At 36.8% G+C, this 15,053-nt stretch overlaps 1 protein-coding gene across 8 annotated transcripts in view; it reads right to left on the reverse strand.

Annotated features, from left to right (window-relative positions):
- TBL1XR1 (TBL1X/Y related 1) overlaps window positions 1-15,053 on the reverse strand; it is a 168,144-nt gene that overhangs the window by 74,255 nt on the left and 78,836 nt on the right. For 6 of the 8 annotated variants that reach the window (XM_061166612.1, XM_061166610.1, XM_061166615.1 and 3 more), the window contains one exon: window positions 7,772-7,846. The gene's annotated coding sequence lies outside the window, so the exon portion shown is untranslated. Of the gene's footprint in view, window positions 1-7,483; window positions 7,566-7,771; window positions 7,847-15,053 lie in introns of all 8 variants that reach the window. The other 2 variants (XM_061166613.1, XM_061166611.1) reach the window with 1 other exon arrangement.

Genomic DNA, 15,053 nt, shown 5'->3' on the forward strand with positions numbered 1-15,053 from the left:
CAGATGCTTCACTGTGATACTTAGCTTCTGAAGTTTCAGGCAAAATATCAAATCCCTCCTTCCAATGAAAACAACAATTTGCCCTGTCAGAAACAAGTAAAGTCGCTCAGTCCTGTCTGACTTTGTAACCCCATGGACTATACAGTCCTTGGAATTCTCCAGGCCCGAATACTGAGGTGGGTAGCCTTTCCCTTCTTCAGGGGATCTTCCTAACCCAGAGATTGAACCCAGGTCTCCCGCATTGCAGGCCGGTTCTTTACCAGCTGAGCCACAAGGGAAGTCAGAAAATAACAAAAAGCTTAAGAAAATTTGCAAATGCAAATATAATTTTTTTTAAAGGCCTCTACAACAATTTCATTCCTTAACTATCCCTCATATAATATAAAAGGCAACACACAATCTCTGTGACAACCCAGAGTTCCACTCCAATTCCATCATGCCACAGTCACTATCATTTCCATCTCAGAACAGAAATACAGACATGTTCTCTAAAGAGAGGAAAAAACTGTGGGAAAAGACTTGGTTCAGACTTCAGACTTTGCAATTTATTATCTAAGCCATTATGAACAGGAAAAATGGTTTCCTCATCTATAAAACAGAGATAGTAACAGCCTCACAGTTGCACAGATATTGAAATATCTATCTACTCTCTTTCAGAACACTCACTCATCTTTCCATTGTTGGTCTGATTTTAATTTACATTTTTTAATGTGTCAAAAAACTGTAAGCTAATCAAAATGTCTTGGTGTCTCCTACATATCTAAAATATCTCTCTGTGATTTGTTCTAAACTCATAAACCCTTATATTTAGTCATTTTTTAAAAATATCAGATTACAATGAACTCACATGATTCCACTAAAATTTAACTGGAAATGAATATCAAGTGAGATGGTCTTTTATATAGAGTAGGTAGAAAAATACGAACATCAACATCTTTTTTAAAAAACAGGTCCTCCTGACAGGAGGAAATAGTAATCATAGCATAGGAGACAAAATAGACATTGTGAAGAAATTCCGTTTAAAAGAATCAGGAGAAACATCAAAAGATATGACTGAAATTAACTAGCTTGCAGAAAAGGACAGAACGTGAAGACGACAACAAACAGTATCTGTTAAATTTGGCAGTTTCTGTCTTTTACCTCTCAAACTTCAGTATGTTAGTTTTTTCTTTGGAACAAAAAACTAAAACTCAAATGTTTTTAAAAAGCAGCCTGGAAAGGTGGATGGATTGATGAAAGAAAGCAAGGAAAAGAAGATTCCAAATGGCTTCAATACATCCATGAAATATGGTTTGTAGTTTCAAATCTGGCTGTATTGCTAGTATTAGACCAGGAGCCCAATTCTAATCAGGAGATGCAGGTTTGATCTCCGGATAGGGAAGATCTTTGGGAGAAGAAATTGGCAATCCACTCCCATATTCTTGCCCGGAGAATCCCATGGACAGAGGAGCCTAGTGGGCTGCTGTCCAAAGGGTCGCAAAAGGTCAGACAAGACTGAGTGAGCAAAACATGGCACAGCCCAACCCTAGATGTGCCAGATCCTATGAAGACTGAGTTTAACATAGTACAGTCAGTGTGAGAAGCTGGAAAACCTTAAAAATAGAGCCAGAAAATAATCAATGACAGAACACCTTTTGTTTTAACATTATTCTATTAAATATTCATCCCTTTATGTGGGTGTAAATCCTTGCTCACTTTATTTTGGGCTCCTTGAGACATGAAGAGCCAGACTTTATTTTTGGTTGCACGGTACCCCATACTAAGAAATTGTAGAACAGAGGCCAAGATCATATGACGTATGAAGATCAATTTTTAAGTTGCTACTCACCATAACAAGTTAATTATTACACCATACGGCTACTTACCATAACAAGTTTAACTATTCCACCGTAACAAGTCAACTACTACTATTAATATAAGGATTAAATCCATGTAAGAATCTACACTTTCTTTGCCTTCTAAATGATACCACAATCACTCGGGTTTCATTTTGGTCAGTCATATCAGCCTCACATCACACAACACACAAGAAATCCAATGGTAAAGATGAAGGCATTCAGTTAAATCCAACTCCAGGGACTTCCCTGGTGGTCCAGTGGTTAAGATTTTGCCTTCCAATGCAAGGGGTGCATCCCTGGTCAGGGAGATAACACCCCACATATCTTGTGGTCAAAAACCCAAAATATAAAACAGAATAGTATAACAATAGTATAACAAATTCAATGAAGAGTTTAAAAATGGTCCACATCAAAAAGAATCTTATAAAAAAAATACAACCCAATGTGCATGTGCTCTGCTTTTCTGAGTTTATCATTTGTTTTGCTTTTACAGAAAATCAACCATACATTTTTCAAAGGGATACCTGCTCAGACATATGCAAAAGCACAGACACTTCTGAAAGAAATTCAGCCTGTAGCTATTATTTTCAGTTCCATCCATTCAAAGGGGAAGAAAAAAAAAATCCACAAAACTAAGAGAGTTTTTCACTGTAACTCTTACTATTGATCTGAAAATTAGTTCTTCAGGGACATAAATTCTCCACCAAAATAAAATGAATACTTCACACATCCTGTCTATAAGGCAGTACCATTCATGCTTCGCATTTACTAATACCAGTTCAAAATCATGATAGTGGACGAAAATAATGATGAACTTTTCTACAGTGAACAGAACAAATTATTTCATAGATGATATTCTTGAGAAGTGGAGAATGAAAAGGAACAGATCGTTAGCTCCTCAATACGCACCACACTGCTCTTGGGAGTTACCTCTCAAAAAGGTTACAACTCTGGGGTCTTCTCCTCAGTTGAGCAAGTCATAATTTACTTTTATCAATTCTCTTAGGACAATCAAGTTCTAGGAGAATAGATGTTAACAAAATACAGTAGGGCAATTTATGAATGAGATTAGTTTACACTGAGAAATGTAGTTGCAAGGAGACTAGAATATCACTGACACAACAGTCCATGGGCACTGGCAGTGCCCAGGCCACATGCCCTGATCACCGTTTTCCTTAGGACGTAGGCACCTTCTTACTGCAAACACCTAAAGGTCATCTCTGGCCACAGTTAGGTCAGGGGAGAGCACTAAGGAGCTGATGTCTTGCCCTTTCCAAAGCATAACTCCACCAGTAAGGAATGGAGTTGTTGGACAAACTGCCCCTGTCATGACCACTGAGTGGAAGAACTAAGGGGCATGTTCTACACTGGCTTCCAAAGGTCCCAACAAGACACTGTCCCAATTGCCTAAAACATTAACCTGTATCCTGTACTGGTCTCATCTTCCTTTTCTTATTTCCTCACAGGAACTTTCTGGGTTTAGCTTTCAAATAAAATGGTTATAATCAAGGGTCTGATTCTACAGAAATCAAACCTGACAACTGGTCAGTGAGGTTCTATTCTTAGTAGGAAAATCTTGTTAAACCAAATTAAGTTTTAGAAGCTGTGGGATGACTGGAGAATTAGAAAAAAAGAGAAAAGAGAAGGCCTAAAGGGACTGGTCGACAAAATGGATAGTCTTTTATTGAAAATGAGGATTTATCTTCCTAAGAGTTCAAAGGAAAAAAACACACAAACTGCTCTAAAGCACGTCAGATGCAAATGAGAACTAAACTGAGACACCATATTCCAACTATGAGATAAAGTGTGTATGTGGCCAAAAGGTTCTGACTACATACTGTTTACAAGTGGGGAGACAGGCACCCTCACACAGTACTGGGAAAAACAGAGAATGGCAGAAAGCCTGAGGAAGAGAATTTGGCAAGCTGCCTCAAAATTACACGAACATTTATGCTCATACCTAAAACTCTCATTCATGAAACAGCTAAGCTACATCTAGGTAATGAACTACTACTCAGCTATTATAAAAAGAGAGGACTAATTCTATACACTGGTCTCCAAAACATTCTGCTGACGTCTATACAGAACTATACAGAACGTTTAAGTTGACTTCTGAGCGTTTTTGATAGGACTCTGGTCTCTGATAGCTTCCCTGCTTTGTTACATGACAGGGTGTTACTGAGCTTGTCTTCTACTTGTACATACAAAACATGTGTGTGTATATATATGTGTGTGAGTGTGTGTGTGTGTGTGTCTATTGACCCACACACTCACATACACAGACTCACACAGGTTTATTTATATTTTTAAAAATAGCAACCTAGCTAAACTTGGTTACCTATAAGGAGAAGAAACTAAGTACATACTTCATTTTGAAGTAATATCAGTGTTTTACATAAAATTATAAACAAGATTAAATCAGTATTTTTAAATGCTAAGAATTAAAAATAAAATCAAACAAATGGACCTGATTCTGACCAAGTTGGTGGAAAAATCATATAAGTGGATTTACTTTGAATGTAAACCCCAGTGGGATATGGGCAAAAGAAAAAAAAATTAAAATTGCAGTTTTCAGTAATCATATTGGTGGTAATGGTTTAGATATATAAATATTATTTATAAATATAAAAATTATACTATGTACAATATTTTATTTATTTTATATATTTACATATTTATATCTTACACACTTTATTTTATGGTTTTAATATGTTTTACACATGTTAAATACATATATAGCATTATACTAATATGCAATATAAAGTTACAAAAGAAACAAGTTTACATAAATACCATTAGAAAAAGACATTTTTCAGCATGAGAAAGGATGGCAATATTGAAATCAAAGAATTTAAGCTTGAAAAATTAAAATCCAAAATTTTTACCAGATGTATCACAGACACACCAGATAGATATCCAGAAAACAACAAACGCCCTCAGCACAAAACTGTGGCTCTACATACTGCTTCTCACTAAAAGGAACTGGGCTTTCTGGAGACACAGCTGAGGTGAGGGCTGAGGAAGGACACGTGGAAGATGAGCTCAGGAACACCCTGCCATGTAACAAAGCAGGGACCAGAGACCTATCAAAAACGCTCAGAAGTCAACTTAAAAAGGCTCCCGAGGCTAAGACAATCTGAGTATCCCAAGGATAAAAACTGCAATGCAGTAAAAAATCAAATTATTTAAATTCACAAGCTCAGAGAGACACTTTTTGTAAGAGTTTTTTTCTGGTCTACTTTTCCCAGCATTCTAGGAAACAACTTAGCACTTTAAAAATTGGTAGATAAACTTATGTGCAAAACAGGAATAGAGCTACAGATACAGAAAACTGGTAAATAAAGGGAAGAATCAAGAATTTGGTATGCCTTTTCTGTGCAAACTGTGCCACAGAGTAACCAAATACTTAATGAGGGAAGTTTCTTTTTATAGAAATAAAACAGATAATAAATAATGGAGGTGATCTAGGTAATGACCATCAATGGTCACAAACAGAGACAAATCAATATTATATGCCTCTCCTTAAATTACTTAGTACCCCCTACAATATGTTCTGTCACCCTCAGTTCAGTTGCTCAGTCACGTGCAACACTTTGTGACTCCATGGACTGTAGCACGCCAGCCTTCCCTGTCCATCACCAGCTCCCAGAACTTGCTCCAACTCATGTCCATCAAGTCGGTGATGCCATCCAACCATCTCATCCTTCTCCTCCTGCCTTCAATCTTTCCCAGCATCAGGGTCTTTTCTAATGTGTCAGCTCTTCACATCAGGTGGCCAAAGTATTAGAGCTTCAGCTTCAGCATCAGTCCTTCTAATGAATATTCAGGACTGATTTCCTTTAGGATTGACTGGTTTGATCTCCTTGAATTCTTGCTGTACTTGTTACTTTCTCTCCTGTGACAGTTTTTGGCTGTTGTGAGGGTTAGGTGGTTGGTTTATTTGGTTTTGGGGTAGTGTAAGGTGATGACAATAATTTCTTAGTATCACCATATATCATTTTATTTTGAACTTTTACAGATTGGCAACAAAATTCATATATTACATTTGACTGCTACTTACAGCTTATGCTTCACTATGTACAGCTTCTGTCACCCTATCCCCATCCCCAAATAATGCAGAAAAACCTGAATTAGATTAATCTTTTAAATCTAACTACTGATTTATTTAAAAAAAAAATTCAAGGGAAAGAGAGGCATAAGGATGTAATCAAGCCAAATGTATTAGAAGGATAAAAAGAGGTAAAGCATAAGCCATACATAAAAATGACTTAAAAATGACTTCAGGGATTTTTCAAAAATTTGGCAAATGTGCTTGAGATAACTGAATTTAAAATACAGTCTACAAGCTGCTTCCCAAACAAAACAACACAACACGCAGGCTATGTGAGAGGTACTTTACAAAGTCACTTGAAGGTAGGCACTTAGAAGAGAGAACCAGTAGCATCACAATTGGCTCTCAGACATCCAACAGGTCTGTGCAACTTATTTCTTGGGGGAGACATGACACAAAAAGCTAAGACTCCAACAACCAAGAAAAATGCACAGGTTTCAAAAGTGAACTTCAAACAAAACAGTTAGCTACTCAAAATGCATGATGAGCTGTTTATGTGAGAAACTGCAGTGCTCCAGAGGATGTAACAGCAGATTTAATGATGGTTAATGAATCACCCAAGTACCATAAAGAACCCATAAATATTTCATATATGAATGAAGGACCATGTCATCCTTCGTGCTAAGTAGAGACAGAACAAAAATCCTTTTTTCCCCCAACATTCCCCATTACTTGCTGAGGGGAAGGAGAAAGGGAGAAGGGAGATTGGAGATGGGGAGAGGTCATTTTCTCATCAGCAGTAAGAATATAGAAGATAGTTTAGGCAGAGGAAACCTAACACACTGACAAGTCCATCTTTAAAATGAATCATTTCCTAGAAATATTTTCACAGATAACTTTCGTATCGCACTCTCTCATTCTGGTTCTAGTTAATTTTTAGTACTTTTTATTTCAGACAGATGCATCTATAATTTCCCACCAAGTTCCATAAAACTTAATCAGTTTCTATAGCTCCCCAATTTAATATTTAAAATGAAAATGTGATTAAGTAAAAATAATTAAAAGTTTTGATAATGCACTATAGAAAACATTGTTGGAAGACATTAATTCTTAAAAAAATAAATAAAAATTCATAATTCATTCTATTTCCTGATCCCCCAAATACAGAGCCATACCACTTATGTTAGGAATTACTTTTTGTAAGGTAAAAATCACTCTGATTTCTAAGTAACAGTGATGCAATCACTTAGCCTAGCTAGAATGAACATTAGAAATTCAGTCCACTGCTATCACCTAAATTTTTTAAGAGTACTTCTGCCAAAAGTCACACAAGACATATGCAGCAGAGAGCGAATCCCAATTCCCACAGTCTATGGTCTTTTGCTGTATCACACAGTGGACAGATTTTCATTCCACAGAGAAAAGATTCTAAACGACCTTGTTAAATAAATAAGAATGGTTCTCCTAATAATTATCCACTTACTAAAGACAGGTAGAATTTTAGCCATTTAACCTCCCATTAACTATAAATATTACGAGAAATGTGATATCACTATTTCAGTAAGATGATGGACAAAAACACAAGAGCTATTACGGCCACTGTAGCTTGAGTTTAGTACTCTTCATTCTGATAACCACAGCAAAGACAATGGAAATCTTCAAATCAAGTGTTCTGCCTTAAAAAAATAAATAAATAATCAAACATTATTTTCTAAGTACCTTAAGTTACATATTTTTAAAAACAGTTCTTCCGTTTGGAAACATATGAATTTTGTCAAATTGTGAAAAACTTAAAAATTCTTAACAGGTTCTTAAAATTATAAGAATAATAAAAAGAACAGTTAAGACAATCTCTGAAAAAAGAAAAAGGAGAAATTCTTACCATTGGCAGTGCATTGATGTGGGGATGTACAACTGAGTATCTGGTACCGCCAATCACAAGTTGCTGTTGCTGATGCTGAGGAAAAAGGAAAGCAAAATATTCAGTGCATCCTAAAACACATTCTGCTCAAAAGATTTCTCATTCCAAATTTTACAGGAAGGAAATACTATTTCTATGTCTTTAAGGCCCCCACCAGAGAGTATCCTTCTCTCCCTAAGCAACTGTTGTCATAAACAAGAGCAACTTTTGAGCATGTAGTACACAGAAGGCCCTGAAAATCATTACGTTTCTAAAAAGTTGACACAACAAACAAAATGAGGCTCAAAAGAGATGAATCTGCATAAAGAAGGCACTCACCACCATTCAACTCAACTCACGCAAATATTACCACTACTGGGCCCAGTATGGCAGGTTCATCATCTACCATCATGAGCCATGAAAAACAGTACAAACTTATGTGCTACATATTCTGTTTAATAACTGAGAGAAATACATGACTGGTTTCAATCAAAATGTACTAAGCTGCAAATCTCTTCAGACTTTCTATTCTAGAGTTTACCTAGTCTTCTCAAATGCTGGAGCACAGCACATTATTTTTCAAGACCATTTTCTGCAAACACACAGCAGTTTTTCAAAGGCCCTTTCAGAGTGGCGGCTTTCGGGTGGGACACTGATCAGCGCCGCTCCCACCACGGGCAAGCAGAGCGCACCTTTCTGGAAGAGTGCAAGCCGATGCCACATGAAGACATGCAAGAGATTTTCTTCATACGCCAAAAAGTGTGAAGTCAGTAACACCAAAAAGAGAAAATACACCGAATATGTGCAGGAAAAATGCATTCCCTTGAAATGCACTCCTCTCTGATTTTATCTACAATTGACTAGAACCCCCATTTTGCTGATTACTAACTCCAAGGCCACACTAAATAACTTCAGTGCTATTGTAAAACTTTCAGGTAGCTGAGCTGTAAGAAGATCTAGGAATTAAAATAATACTTATTAAACCCACCACACACTTTTAAGAGAAATTATAGAAGGTTATATCAACATATGATATTTCACCGGCTTCTTATGTTTCAAGACAGGTAAGTGAGCCCCAAGGCTTTCTGGCACAAAACACTGAGCTACTAAGCAGATCTTTACTAACACCTATTGGGAAAATGATAGACATCGTGATTGAATCCAAACAAAAACTAGATTACTGCGAGGTTCTGTCTACCTCAGTGTCATTTACTATGAACATCAATTATTTTACTATACAAGTTTTCGTGAATTTCTGAGCTCTAAGCTACGGAGACTGGCATACATTCATCCTAGTTATTTACAAACAACTGATATACGCTACTGAACATCACACTACATTCTAGACCCTTGGCAGTAGGTTCATCAGCAGTCACAGTGAAATCAGTACTGTACGTCCAATGTGTTTCTTGAGAATCTCTAATTTTTTCATGCACCTTCTAATATGATTAGATCGGGGAAGGTGGAAAGCTTATTCTAACTGTTTAAGTACCCACCCTACCATTTTCTTGTTTCCTATTCTTGTTCATGTTTCTGATATGCTGTTTCTTTGTAGGAATCTTCCCATTATTAAGTCTATTTTATGGGGTTTGGTTAAAACTGAATAATATAATCCACAAATCTATATAATCAAACACAAGTAAACTTACAGTAATAAGCCCAAACACATGGCAATTTTCCCAAATGGACTGAGTGAATGGGTATGCCACTGTTTCTCTGCAGAACTACCAACCCTTTGAACCCTGTTATGGATCATATGTTATACATGACTCTCTAACACCACGGCCAAGTGAACCCCAGTAGCAAATATTAAAAACATTTAATTTTTAAAATCTAAAATGAGCATATATGGAGTAACTGAGCACTGGACTTCAATGGAGAGCTTTCACTACTAGGATGTGTACACCCAACACACACAAACTTACACACATGTACCTTTGGGAAATACCAAATCAGCTTTTTCCTGTGCTAGTCTTTACTTCCCCCTCCCTGGTTCTCTCCTCTTAATTTTTTTGTGGTGAGTCCTCTCATCATTCTCACAGAGGTCTCTAATCTCAGTTTTCTCTAAATATATTTTCTCTTCCATTCTTTTCTTCATTCATTCATTTAGCTTTTATCAGGTGACAGCTCCTCATGGGAAAAGTCCACAAGAGTGATTTAATATTGAAGGGGTTAAATATCTGATTCTAGGAGCTGAAGGGTAAATAAATCTATGGAAAATGGTGTATTAACAGGTATCTTAGTTCCTCAACCAGGGGTCCAACCTATGCCCCTTGCAGTGGAAGCCACAGAGTCCTAACCACTGGACGACCAGGGAATTCCCAAAAACTTTTAAAAATTATATGTAGGGCTATATTTTGGTTTCTGCATTAATATTTTCCTGGTCAATTCATTTTGAAAGCATCAGTTCTCCAGTGTTCAGTCTTCTTAATGGTCCAACTGTCACATCTGTACATGTCTATATAGTTTGGCTATATGGACCTTTGTCGGCAAAGTGATGTCTCTGCTTTTTAATACGTTGTCTAGGTTTGTCATAGCTTTCCTTCTGAGCAGCAAGCATTCTTTTCATTGATGCTTTCAAACTGTGGTGCTGGCGAAGACTTTTCGGAGTCCCTTAGAGATAAACCCAGTCAATCCTGAGGGAAATCAACATTGAATATTCATTGGGAGGACTGATGCTTGAAGCTGAAGCTCCAATACTCTGGCCATCTGATGTGAAGAGCCAACTCACTGGAAAAGAACCCGATGCTGGGAAAGACTGAAGGCAGGAGGAGAAGGGGGTGACAGAGGATGAGATGGCTGGATGGCATCATCGACTCAATAGACATGAGTTTGAGCAAGCTCCAGGAGACAGTGACGGATAGGGAAGCCTAGTGTGCTGCAGTCCATGGGGTTGAAAAAAAGAGTTGGACTGAGGAACTGAACTACAAAGGCGATTTAAGATAATCCAACAGGATAAATATATATTAAAACCACCAAAAAACAAAACCATTATGTATCTTAAACACCCGCCTTTATCATCTCACTTGCTCAACCTCCTCCACGCTCAGGGCAGCAGATCACCCTCCCTGCTCTGTGCTCTCTGGCTGCCGTGACAGTGCCCATTACTTTGTCAGAAATGTCCTTCTACTGTGGTTTTGCCCACAAACCTAGCCCATCTCTTCTTTCAAGTTTCATCCCAAATCAGCTTCCTCCCTTGATTACTCACTCACTACTTGAGAGAAATGCGTGTCTCCCTTACCACAACTCTGAATTGCCTCATGCTCTCCCCATGCCTCCCCTATCAGGCTTCCCCAGGCCAGGGACTGATCTGCTCATCTTGCTGTCCCACCACAGAACTAAGCCTTGAGCATACAGTTTGTGGGATACATATGATGATAAGATTACATAGTATCTATAGGTGCAGGGATAGACACATACATATTTGAGAAGAAAACACAGTAGAACTGAATTACAACACAAATCACAATGGCAAGGAAGAATTCAACAGTGAGTTTTGCTTTGTTTTGTTTTTAATACTTAGGAGAGCCTGGCTATACCAATAATTTTAGTATCACTTCCAAGAAAGTCAAGAAGGGTTGACCTTTTGCCATTAAAATAAAAAAAACTATGATAAGCCACATCATAAAATCTGTAAAACTATCAACTACTTAGTGTACTACATAAACTAAACGCATGTGCTTCACTTCTTGTGATGAAATAAATGCTTGCAAGCTTTAATTTCGTCTACAGGGCTGTGCTTTTAGAATATAAATTTCAGAACATTTTACCTGAAATAAATGAAATATTAATCTTAGAATAAGCTTTCAGTATAGGAACAGACACTGCTAATTCAGCAGAAATCTATACATAATCAGGATATTTTTAAGATGAAAAATCCCATAAAAAAAAACAGCCTAACAGTGTATTTTGACTGATCTTCAAACATACTACCCTGCAATCTCTCCACAGGCAAATTTCTTAGATTTATAAATCTCTTTTAAAAGCTAATGGATTATGAACCTTCTCCCTAAAAAAAGTTAAAAAAAATTTTTTTTGCTTATAATTCATAGCAGTGACATAATCTAATCTAGAAACCAATAACTAGTAACAAAGGTAAGAATGAGTAGCTGGTATCTTTAAGAAATAAAAGTTACAAATGAATTTTTTAAATCTGGAGAACTGCAGGGAAATTATCTCAAAAATTAAGAGAAAAATATATCAATCCTACCATAATCAACCTTCTTAGAAAGATTTTTGTTAAATGAACTTCTGGACAACAGAAAAGTCATAGATAAAGGTCAAAACTAAACTGCTTCGCTCAAGACGGAAAGCACAATAAATAACGGTGATTACCTCCAACTGGAACCTTTAAAACAGGAATATACTTGTAAATCAGAGTCTCAACTTAATCTTCTCAATTACACTGATCCATTTCACACAAAATGACTTTGCTAGTTGCCTTCTTCAACATGGCAATCTCAAATAACACACTATACATTCATCAAAGCTCTAAAGCATTATGTCCCTCACTCTCCTCACCCTAGTCTCATTTCTCAGGGAATCACACACAGATATAAGCTGGGCAGCCAAAAGAGGAAGTTAGTGAAAAGGGGGAAGGAGCTGTGACAGAGGATTATCTGAAGAAAACTGATCAGGCCCAAAGGCAGAGCAGTTAGGCCAAACACAACGTACCCATCACTGCCTCTGATTTCCACTTCGCTTTGTTATTTAAGTGATTTAGGGGAAATGAATTTTATTATGATCCCAAATTTTCTAAAAATAAGAAATATGCAGGACCACAAACGCAAAGAAAAATATAAAAACATGCACTTGTGTCTAGCCATTCAACTACTACTTCAGTTAGGTTAGTTTCACTGGCAGTATCACATGTGGTTCAATTTTATATTAAATTTATTAAAAAAAAAAAAAAAAAACACTATTGAGCAGAAGACAAAAAAACTCAAGGTCCCCAAAATTTGCCCATCAGGAAGTAAGCAATCCATTTAAAGACAATAAAAACAACAGACTCATACTAAGCCACAGAGATTTTTAAATTAAAGCTTGGTTTGGGCAGTTCCGAGTATTATTAAAAGTAAAGTTTATTTTTAGGCATTAACATCCACTCATCAAAAGCTTTCAGTCCACTAACTTTCAATGTAGAGAATCTGAATATGAGAAAAGGTTCAGAATCAAATTTAAGCTCTGATGCTAGAGAGGTGATACAAAAATGTGTGAATAAATATAGTATTATTGCCCATTACCTTTTTAAAAGCTGAGTACGTCAACATTATGTAACTGTAACTAGTTTCTTTTCCTTAAAAAAAAAAAAAAAGTCACTAAATTAATGGTGCAAGTGTAACTTAAGATGCCTTAGAAATATGACAGATTTGACATTGTTTTCTTTAAAAAAGCTGATAGCAGCTAAATCATTTTTTAGAGAATAGTTTAAGGGGAAGAAACAAGCAAAAGATAAATGGAGACAGTAAAATAGCATAAGGATCTAAGAAATAATGAGACTGAAAAAAAATTGCACTTTCCCTATTTGCCCAAGACCACACAAGTAGATGTGTGACACGGAACAAGTTAGAAGTAAAAAACTGACATAATTCCTAGATCTTATTAGATTTCTTACTCTTCCCAAGGGGTGAATATTTGATTCAAGATGCCAAAGAACTTGAATAGGTAATTAGGCTAGACAACACAAAAATCACTCTGCTGAACAATCCATTCCCAGCAGAAATGAAACAGCTCTGCCAGGGATGTTGGGTCTTGGATTAACTGTCCACAGAAATACCTTTCCAGATTCTAACTTGTGACACAGAGGGTCTTTCACTTGGATTTAACTCGTCTAGGATAGAATCTGCACATCTGTTGAATTTAAAAGCTCCTACAGGTGATTCCAATGGGCGGTGAGGACCACTGGACTATGTGGCAGCAAAGGGCAGGATGGGGAATTTACTAGCCAAACTATTTATCTATGCGGAGAGGGGGAGGGGAAGGCACAGAGGAATCACGTCTTTCTATAATATTAGCATGCAAAACGAGTCCTTCTCTCATTCTAAGAACAAGAGTGGGAAACATACCCTATTGAGTAAAAGTTTTATTAATTTGATTTTAAGATTAACAAAAGAAACAAAAGATAAACTCAATTCTCCCCAAAAGTGAATTAGAAAAGCAAGGACAATAATAATGAGGACATCTCAGAGAAAAAAAGACACAGACCACAAAACAGGAATTACTGTTTTAAAAAGGTATATTCATACCTTTTAAACAAAATCAATCCAGATTTTGTTTGGATAATCCAATCACTTGACATGGAAATTACTACAGTGGAATATGATACAGTGTTTTAAGCATGTCTTGCCCAATTCCTTCCAACTCAGCCTTCAGGTATGCTATCAGGACCACCAATAACCTCTGTGGCATCTTTGCACAAATTAGACTCCAGCAGGACAAATTAGAAAAAAAAAGAGAAGCCATAGTACAGTACGGAGGGTTAAGAGCCTAAACTGTGGAAACACACAACTCTGAAACTACAGCCAGACGACCCACGACAAGGTACTTAACCTCTCAGTGCCTCAATTTTCTCATCACCTGTAATACAAACTGTAAATGAGAGTTGAGTACATTAATATTTACAAACTGCTAAAGAGTGCCTGGCACAGAATTCAAATCATTTAAAAGAATACACGTAAGTAAAAAGGAGGTCTTTCCTCTGAGAAGACGACAGTCCCAATACCAGGGAAATGGCTTGGCTGAGTGTGGCCTGAATGTCAGCACCCACTTGTCCCCTCGGCTGTGAACTTCCGTGCAGGACACCAACTGTCCATTCATATTCTGCTGTGCTGTGTGCTACATGGCTGTAGAGTCCAGCTTTGTCTCTGTGAGCTGATACAAGAGCTTTATACACACACACACACACAAGAGAGTAACCGTGGATAAAAGTTCACATGAACATGACATTTATCTTGACCAATGTGACCACACAGTGATAATGAACACAGTGAGGCAGAACCTCTCAATCACATTCCAAAACGAAGTCTTTAACTTTCAGTTTGTAATAGAAAGGAAAATGCTTAACTTTTTTAAAAATTAAGAACATGCCAGCAGATAATTACTAAAATGAAAACTGTCATTCTGAAGTACTCTAGACACAAAAAGAAAAAATATATTTACATTTAATCAGATGTTAGGTTCAGAAATTTAAAATATTACATTTCTGTCATGAAGATTCAGAAGAGTCACTCACGTGTCTTAAGAGTATTTCCTCACATATGGAAAA

Source organism: Dama dama, chromosome 19, assembly GCF_033118175.1.
Source record: "Dama dama isolate Ldn47 chromosome 19, ASM3311817v1, whole genome shotgun sequence".
In the NCBI taxonomy this organism is placed as follows: domain Eukaryota; kingdom Metazoa; phylum Chordata; class Mammalia; order Artiodactyla; family Cervidae; genus Dama; species Dama dama.